The sequence below is a fragment of the Arachis hypogaea genome, chromosome 16 (assembly GCF_003086295.3).
Source record: "Arachis hypogaea cultivar Tifrunner chromosome 16, arahy.Tifrunner.gnm2.J5K5, whole genome shotgun sequence".
NCBI lineage: Eukaryota > Viridiplantae > Streptophyta > Magnoliopsida > Fabales > Fabaceae > Arachis > Arachis hypogaea.
Window position 1 is genome coordinate 63986418 of NC_092051.1, and position 10265 is coordinate 63996682.

At 37.4% G+C, this 10265-nt stretch overlaps 1 non-coding gene across 1 annotated transcript; it reads left to right on the plus strand.

The window, feature by feature from the left end:
• Positions 1-783: 783 nt before the first annotated feature.
• Positions 784-891, plus strand: LOC112761576 (small nucleolar RNA R71). The gene has a single exon (XR_003181964.1). It is a non-coding gene; the product is annotated as a small nucleolar RNA R71 (small nucleolar RNA).
• The last annotated feature ends 9374 nt before the right edge of the window (positions 892-10265 follow it).

Sequence of the window (10265 nt, forward strand, 5' to 3'; positions counted from 1 at the left end):
CTCCATGTTCGGCCATGTGAGATGTGGTTATGGCCTTGCACTCTCTTTTTGGATTCTCTTCTGTATTGCTAGGGAGAGTGCTAGGAGGGAGTTCAGTAATTTTCTTACTCAGCTGACCCAATTGCGCCTCCAAATTTCTAATGGAGGACCTTGTTTCAGTCATGAAACTTTGAGTGGTTTTGATTAGATCAGAGGCAATGGTTGTTAAGTCAGAGGGGCTCTACTTAGAATTCTCGGTCTGTTGCTGAGAAGATGATGGAAAAGGCTTGCCATTGCTAAACCTATTTCTTCTACCATTGTTGTTGTTGAAACCTTGTTGAGGTCTCTGTTGATCCTTCCATGAGAGATTTGGATGATTTCTCCATGAAGGATTATAGGTGTTTCCATAGGGTTCTCCCATGTAATTCACCTCTTCCATTGCTGGGTTCTCAGGATCATAAGTTTCTTCTTCAGAGGAAGCTTCCTTAGTACTGCCTGTTGCTGCTTGCATTCAAAAAAACTCTGAGAAATCATATTGACTTGTTGGGTCAATATTTTATTCTGAGCCAATATGGCATTCAGAGTATCAATCTCAAGAACTCCTTTCTTCTGAGTTGACCCATTATTCACAGGATTCCTTTCAGAGGTCTACATGAATTGGTTATTTGCAACCATTTCAATGAGTTCTTGAGCTTCTGCAGGCGTCTTCTTCAGATGAAGAGATCCTCCAGCAGAGCTATCCAATGACATCTTGGATAGTTCAGACATACCATCATAAAAGATTCCTATGATGCTCCATTCTGAAAGCATGTCAGAAGGGCACCTTCTGATCAATTGCTTGTATCTCTTCCAAGCTTCATAGAGGGACTCACCATCCTTCTATCTAAAGGTTTGGACTTCCACTCTAAGCTTGCTCAATTTTTGAGGTGGAAAGGACTTTGCCAAGAAGACATTGACTAGCTTTTCCCAAGAGTTCAGGCTTTCCTTAGGTTGTGAATCTAACCATGTTCTAGCTCTGTCTCTTACAGCAAAAGGAAAAAGCATAAGTCTGTAGACTTCAGGGTCAACCCCATTGGTCTTGACAGTGTCACAGATTTGCAAGAATTCAGCTAAGAACTAATGAGGATCTTCCAATGGAAGTCCATGAAACTTGTAATTCTGTTGCATTAGAGAAACTAATTGAGGCTTAAGCTCAAAGTTGTTTGCTCCAATGGCAGGGATAGAGATGCCTCTCCCATAGAAGTCGGGAGTAGGTGCAGTAAAGTCACCAAGCACCTTCCTTGCATTGTTGGCATTGTTGTTGTTTTCGGCTGCCATGATTTCTTCTTCTTTGAAAATCTCTGTTAGGCCCTCTAAAAAGAGATGTTCTCTAGCTTCTCTTAGCTTTCTCTTCAAGGTCCTTTCAGGTTCAGGATCAGCTTCAACAAGAATGCTTTTATCTTTATTCCTACTCATATGAAAGAGAAGAGAACAAGAAAGTAGGGAATCCTCTATGTCACAGTATAGAGATTCCTTGAGGTGTCAAAGGAAAAGAAGAATAGAAGGAGGAGGTGGAGAAGAGGGAATTCGAACTTATCAAGAAGGAGGGAGTTCGAATTGTACCTTGAGGAGGAGTCTTAGTCCCTTAAATAGAAGGATGTGAAAAGAGGGGAAGAATTTTCAAAAATTAATTAAAAGATTTTAAAAAGAAATTTGAAAATTTGATTGAGATTTTCGAAAACTGAGATTGGGAAAGAAATAAAGTGATTTTTGAAAAAGATTTTGAAATCAGAAATTAAAAAGATATGATTGAAAATTAATTTTGAAAAATATGTGATTGAAAAGATATGATTGAAAAGATATGATTGAAAATCAATTTAGAAAAAGAAAGTTTTTAAAATTAAAGTTGATTACTTGACTAACAAGAAATTGAAAGATAAGATTCTAAAAATTAAAGTTTGATCCTTTCTTAATAGGCAAGTAACAACTTGAAAATTTTTGAAGTAAATCTTGAATTGAAGCAAGGATTTTTCAAAATAGTAAAAATAAATATAAAATGGAAAGAAATTGATTTTGAAAGAGATATGATTGAAAAGATATTATTTGAAAAAGATTTGATTTTGAAAAATTATGAAAACTTGAAAAAAATGTGAATTAAAAACAAAATCTTCCCTCTAGTGTCATCCTGGCATTAAACGCCCAAGTCTCTACCTTTTTGGGCGTTAAACGCCCAGCCAGGTACCCTGGCTGGCGTTTAAACGCCAGTTTTCCTTCTTCACTGGGCGTTTTGAACGCCCAGCTTTTTCTGTTTGATTCCTCTGCTGAATGTTCTGAATCTTTAATTCTCTGTATTATTGACTTCAAAAGACATAATTTTAAAAATATTTTTTGAATTTTTGATGATGGGAATCAATAAAAATGCAACTAGGATCAAATAAACAATGCATGCAAGACACCAAACTTAAAAGTTTGTATAGTAAGGACTATAACAATGTAAAAATGCATGTAAGAAACAACAAAACATACAAAACAAGAGAATTTGAAGATCAAAGCAATGAAATCATCAAGAACAACTTGAAGATTAATGAAGATACATGCATGTAATTTTTGAAAAATGCAAGAAAAATAGAAACATGCAATTGACACCAAACTTAAAAATTGATACTAGACTCAAACAAGAAACATAAAATATTTTTGGTTTTATGATTTTAAAATTTTTTTTGTATTTTTTTGAAAATTATATAAAAAAGAAAATAAAGAGAATCAAAACTTTTAATAAGAATTCCAGGAATCATGCAATGTTAGTCTAAAGCTTCAGTCTAAAAAGATTAGACATGTTTGGCCAAGCTTCAGCAGGACATTACATTCAATAGCTAAATTGATGGGAATCAATCAGCTTTTGTGATGATAAGAACATCACCTTAAAACTCTAGAATTCATTCTAAAAAGTTCTGAAGAAAAGATACCTAATCTAAGCAACAAGATGAACCGTCTGTTGTCCAAACTCGAACAATCCCCGGCAACGGCGCCAAAAACTTGGTGCACGAAATTGTGATCATCAACAATGGCGCCAAAGGACTTGGAGCTCTCAAACGTGAATCACACTTTGTCAGAATTCCGCACAACTAACCAGCAAGTGCACTGGGTCGTCCAAGTAATAAAACTTACGTGAGTAAGAGTCGATCCCACGGAGATTTTCGGCTTGAAGCAAGCTATGGTCATCTTGTAAATCTCAGTCAGGCAGATTCAAATGGTGATGGAGGGTTGATAATTAAAAGATGAATAAAACATAAAATAAAGATAGAGATACTTATGTAATTCATTGGTGGATTTTAGATAAGCGTATGAAGATGCTTTGTTCCCCTTGAACCTCTGCTTTCCTATTGCCTTCTTCCAATCATTCATACTCCTTTCCATGGCAAGCTTTATGTTGGGCATCACCATTGTCAATGGCTACATCCCGTTCTCTTAGTGAAAATGGTCCTGATGCTCTGTCACAACATCAGCTAATCAGCTGTCGGTTCTCGATCATGTCGGAATAGGATCCATTGATCCTTTTGCGTCTGTCACACGCCCCACAATCGCGAGTTTGAAGCTCGTCACAATCATCCCTTCCCAGATCCTACTCAGAATACCACAGACAAGGTTTAAACGTTCCGGATCTCAGGAATGGCCGCCAATAATTCTAGCCTATACCACGAAGGTTCCAATCTGAGATTAGAAACCCAAGAGATACACACTCAATCGAAGGTAGAACGGAGGTGGTTATCAGGCACACTTTCATAGGTGAGAATGATGATGAGTGTCACGGATCATCACATTCATCAAGTTGAAGAACAAGTGATATCTTAGAGAAGAAGTAGGCATGAATTGAATAGAAAAACAGTAGTAATTGCATTAATTCATGAGGAACAGCAGAGCTCCACACCTTAATCTATGGTGTGTAGAAACTCCACCGTTGAAAATACATAAGAACAAGGTCCAGGCATGGCCGTGAGGCCAGCCCCCAAACGTGCATAAGACTCTCAAAGATCAAAAGTATATGTCTCGTGTGTCAAATACAATAGCAAAAGGTCCTATTTATAAAGAACTAGTAGCCTAGGGTTACAAAAATCAGTAATTAATGCATAAATCTTCTTCCGGGACCACTTGGTGTGTGCTTGGGCTGAGCATTGAAGCTTTCATGTGTAGAGATGTTTCTTGGAGTTAAACGCCAGCTTTTGTGCCAGTTTGGGCGTTTAACTCCAGCTTTTGTGCCAGTTTTGGAGTTAAACGCCATAATTCTTGAGCTGACTTGGAACCCCTGTTTGGGCCATCAAATCTCGAGAAAAAAATGGACTATTATATATTGCTGGAAAGCCCGGATGTCTAATTTCCAACGCAATTGAGAGCGTGCCAATTGGGCTTCTGTAGCTCCAGAAAATCTACTTTGAGTGTAGGGACATCAGAATCCAACAGCATCTGCAGTCCTTTTTCAGCCTCTGAATCAGATTTTTGCTCAGGTACCTCAATTTCAGCCAGAAAATACCTGAAATCACAGAAAAACACACAAACTCATAGTAAAATCCAGAAGTATGATTTTTAAATAAAAAATAATAAAAATATAATAAAAACTAATTAAAATATACTAAAAACATACTAAAAACAATGCCAAAAAGCGTATAAATTATCCGCTCATCACATACGCGTTGATTTAACTTTTTCTAATTGAAATTCTGAGTTCTTCATCGCGGACGTTGGAGGCTGGCGTTTGAGGCAATGTTGGACTCCAATGTTCGTTTAGTGACACGTACGCCTGACCCACGCGTACGCGTGGATGGTCAATTTCCCCATTCCACGCGTGCGCGTGACTCACGCTTGCGCGTGGATATGAAAATTTTGCTTTTTCACGCGTACGCATCATAGACTCGTACGCGTCACTCAAAAATCCTTCAGCCCTAGAATTGATCATTTTCTCACAACGTTGGGGGTAACGTTGGATGTCCAATGCTCCCTCCAACCTGAGCATCAGCGAAATATGCAGAGCCTTGTCCAACTTGGCAACCAACGTTGCTTCTTCTCCATCTTTTCCATACTCGTTCTTTAACCTTCCTCCATGCTTTCTTTCACCTATCATCAACCAATACATGCATCAAAGCCTTGCTAAAGTCATGAGAATTCTTATCATTCTTAGCATATAAGTAATTATAGCATAATTCTCATGAAATTATATCAAATTAATCATAGCTGAATGAATCTAGGCATACATGAATTTCTACCAATTTGCTTACTTATAGCTTAAGAAAGTGCATAAAACATATTAAAAACAAGGAAAAAGGAAAGTGAAACTAGCCTAAGATGCCTTGGCATCACAATACCAAACTTAAATCTTGCTTGTCCCTAAGCAAGTACTAAATTATCAAGAAGAAAGAATGAAACAGAAGGGGATGTTCATATCAGCAAAGCATTATTAGTAGCTCATGGGGTTTTATGCAGACAATGCAGTATCTAACTTCTTATTGACCCTTAGGCATAGACTGTCTCCTTTAAGCATCCATTAACACACTGCTATAACCTTTTATTATTCACTCATCCTTGGTAATTTCTTTTCTTTATTTTCTTTTTCTGTAAACTTGTTTCTTACTTGTAGCTTAGTGTCATGTGTAGCAGTAGCTTCTTTAGCTCATTTGTACTCAACACATATTCACTACAGATACTTGACTCACAATTCATCTTAAGACATTGATGTCCAGCACCTCTTTGGGTCACTAAATGCCTTGTAACTAGGTTTCTCTTGATAATGGACTTTCTGTTGATAATCCCGTGTTAGTTAACCCAAGTTACCAAGTGTTAAAGCACTCCATAGAACCTATCATCCAAGCAGATCCTAGTATAGAGACACCACAGGCATATGTCCTAAGGTCCAAGCTATTGGTGTCTAGCCTTATTCTTTGCTTTCTTCTGTTTTTATTGCCACTTTTGGCTTTTCTTTTCTTTCTTTTTTACTTATTTTACTTTCCTCCAAGGATTCTTATTTGCTAAGATTCATATACAGCATGCTAATCTACACTAAAGGGGAACAATCTATCCTTTTATTCATTATAAATGAGCTACTACATAATTAAACATATATGCCACCACTTATTGTTATTTAACTTCTTGCTAAAAAGGAACTGTTCCACTTCTTGTTCAAACTAATAATGCATGCAAGAATACTTTGAATGTCAAGATGAACACCAAGAACACTTTGAAGATCATGATGAACATCAAGAACATATTTTTGAAAATTTTTAAGAAAAGAAAAACATGTAAGACACCAAACTTAAAAATTTTTATTCTATAGACACTAATAATTCAAAAATGCATATGAAAAACAAGAAAAGACACCAAACAAGAAAATGCAAAGATCAAACAAAAAAATTCATCAAGAACAACTTGAAGATCATGAAGAACAAAACTCAATGCATGAATTTTTTTCCAAAAATTTTTAAGATAATTTAAAAAATATGTAATTGACACCAAACTTAAAATTTGACACTAGACTCAAAGAAGAAACACAAAATATTTTTGATTTTATGATTTTATTTTTTTTTGTAATTTTTTGAAAATTAATTGGAAAAATAAAAATAAATAAATTCAAAATTTTTAATAGGAATTCCAAGAATCATGTAATGTTAGTCTAAAGCTTCAGTCTAAAAAGATTAGACATGGCTAGCCAAGCTTCAGCAGGACATTACATACAACAGCTAAATTGATGAGAAAGACAAAGAAGCTCTTCTAAGGATAAGTGAAACCTCGGTCCAAAAGATTAGACATGGCTTAACAGCTAGCCAGGATTCAACATATCTCATGAAACTCTAGAATTCATTCTTAAAAATTCTGAAGAACATATATTTTTATTATTATTAAAATTTTTTTAAATTTTTTTTCGAAAATTAAAAAAAATAATAAAAAAAGCTTAAACATAAAATAAAAGTACCTAATCTGAGCAACAAGATGAACTATCAGTTGTCCAAACTCAAACAATCCCCGGCAATGGCGCCAAAAACTTGGTGCACGAAATTGTGATCTCAACTGCGCCAACAACTTGGTACGCACGATCATAATCTCAATTCTTTTTCACAACTCTGCACAACTAACCAGCAAGTGCACTGGGTCGTCCAAGTAATAAACCTTACGTGAGTAAGGGTCGATCCCACAGAGATTGTCGGCTTGAAGCAAGCTATGGTCATCTTGTAAATCTCATTCAGGCAGATTCAAATGGTTATGAGATTTTGATAATTAAAATATAATTAGAACATAAAATAAAGATAGAAATACTTATGTAATTTATTGGTGGAATTTCATATAAGCGTATGGAGATGATTATTGCTTCTGAACCTCTACTTTCCTATTGCTTTCATCCAATCATGCGTACTCCCTTCCATGGCAAGCAGTATGTTGGGGGATCACCGTTGTCAATGGCCCCCGTCCGTCCTCTCAGTAAAAATGGTGCAAATGCGCTGTCACCGCAGCCTAATCATCTGTCAGTTCTCGATCATGTTGGAATAGGACCCATTGATCCTTTTGCGTCTGTCACTATGCGCAACACTCGCGAGTTTGAAGCTCGTCACAGTCATCCCTTCCCAGATCCTACTCGAAATACCACAAACAAGGTTTAGACATTTCGGATCTCAAGAATGCTGCCAATTGATTCTAGCTTATACCACGAAGACTCTTATCTCGAGGCTAAGAGATATGCATTCAAGCTCGTTTTCAGGTAGGACGGAAGTGGTTGTCAGGCACGCGTTCATAAGTAAGAATGGTGATGAGTGTCACATAATCATCACATTCATCGTGTTCTTTTGTGCGAATGAATATCTTAGAACAAGAATAAGCTTGAATTGAATAGAGGAACGATAGTACTTTGCATTAATTCATGAAGAACAGCAGAGCTCCACACTTTAATCTATGGGGTGTAGAAACTCCACCGTTGAAAATACAAAAGAACAAGGTCCAGGTATGGCCGAATGGCCAGCCCCCTAAACATGATCAACAGATCAAAATATGATCAAAAGATGAAAATATAATAGCAAAGGGTCCTATTTATAATGAACTAGTAACCTAGGGTTTACAAAAACGAGTAAATGATGCAGAAATCCACTTCCGGGCCCACTTGGTGTGTGCTTGGGCTGAGCGTTGAAGCTTTCACATGTAGAGACTTTTCTTGGAGTTAAACGCCAGCTTTGGTGCCTGATGAGCGGATAATTTATACGCTTTTTGGCATTGTTTTTAGTATGTTTTTAGTATATTTTAGTTAGTTTTTATTATGTTTTTATTAGTTTTTAAATAAAAATCACCTTTCTGGACTTTACTATGAGTTTGTGTGTTTTTCTGTGATTTCAGGTATTTTCTGGCTGAAATTGAGGGACCTGAGCAAAAATCTGATTCAGAGGCTGAAAAAGGACTGCAGATGCTATTGGATTCTGACCTCCCTGCACTCGAAGTTGATTTTCTAGAGCTACAGAAGCCCAATTGGCGCACTCTCAATTGCGTTGGAAAGTAGACATCCTGGGCTTTCCAGCAAAATATAATAGTCCATACTTTGCCCGCGATTTGATGGCCCAAACAGGCATTCCAATTCAGCTCAAGAATTCTGGCGTTTAACTCCAAAACTGGCACAAAAACTAGAGTTAAACGCCCAAACTGGCACAAAATCTGGTGTTTAACTCCAAGAAAAGTCTCTACACATGAAAGCTTCAATGCTCAGTCCAAGCACACACCAATTGGGCCCCGAAAGTGGATTTTTACACTAAACACCCTAGCTTAATCATTTTCTGTAACCCTAGGTCACCAGTTTACTATAAAAGCTACTTTTAGTAATTCATCTTGTAACTCATGACACTTTACACGTTTCATATTGTATTCTCTATGGCATGAGTCTCTAAACCCCATTGTTGGGGGTGAGAAGCTCTGCTGTTCTTCATGAATTAATGCAATTACTACTGTTTTCCATTCTATCACGCTTGCTTCTATTCTAAGATATTCATTCGCACTTCAACCTGATGAATGTGATGATCCGTGACACTCATCATCATTCTCACTGGTGTGCAGAAATTATGATTACACATTGATTATGTAAAATTCATTGCTCTTTCTTTCCCTGGCAATGGCGCCAAAAACATGACGCCAATACCATGGTTCACAACTTCGCACAACTAACCAGCAAGTGCACTGGGTCGTCCAAGTAATACCTTACGTGAGTAAGGTCGAATCCCACGGAGATTGTTGGTATGAAGCAAGCTAAGGTCACCTTGTAAATCTCAGTTAGGCGGATATAAAATAGTAATGGAGTTTTCGAAATTAATTAATAAAATAGGGATAGAAATACTTATGTAAATCATTGGTGAGAATTTCAGATAAGCGAATAGAGATGCTTTTGTTCCTCTGAACCTTTGCTTTCCTGCTATCTTCATCCAATCAGTCTTACTCCTTTCCATGGCTGGCTTTATGTAATGCATCACCATTGTCAATGGCTACTTTCGGTCTTCTCTCGGGAAAATGATCCAAATGCCCTGTCACGGCACGGCTAATCATCTGGAGGCATCACCCTTGTCAGTGGTTACATCCTATCCTCTCAGTGAAAATAGTCAACGCACCCTGTCACGGCACGGCTATTCATCTGTCGGTTCTCGATCATGCTGGAATAGGATTTACTATACTTTTGCGTCTGTCACTACGCCCAGCAATCGCGAGTTTGAAGCTCGTCACAGTCATTCAATCATTGAATCCTACTCGAAATACCACAGACAAGGTTTAGACTTTCCGGATTCTCTTGAATGCCTCCATCATTCTAGCTTACACCATGAAGATTCCGATTAAGAGATCTAAGAGATACTCATTCAGTCTAATGTAGAACGGAAGTGGTTGTCAGGCACGCATTCATAGGGAATGATGATGATTGTCTCGTTCATCACATTCAGGTTGAAGTGCGAATGAATATCTTGGAAGCGAAATAAGATGAATTGAATAGAAAACAGTAGTACTTTGCATTAATCTTTGAGGAATAGTAGAGCTCCACACCTTAATCTATGGAGTGCAGAAACTCTACCGTTGAAAATACATAAGTAATGAAGGAGTTCATTGGTCTCGGCCCCAGAGGGGAACCGGAGCAACCAAGACTCTGAATACAATGATAAAAAGTTCTATTTATAATAAACTAGTCACTAGGGTTTACAAAAGTATGTAATTAATGCATAAATCCACTTCTGGGGCCCACTTGGTGTGTGCTTGGGCTGAGCTTGAATGTTACACGTGCAGAGGCTCTTTCTGGAGTTGAACGCCAGCTT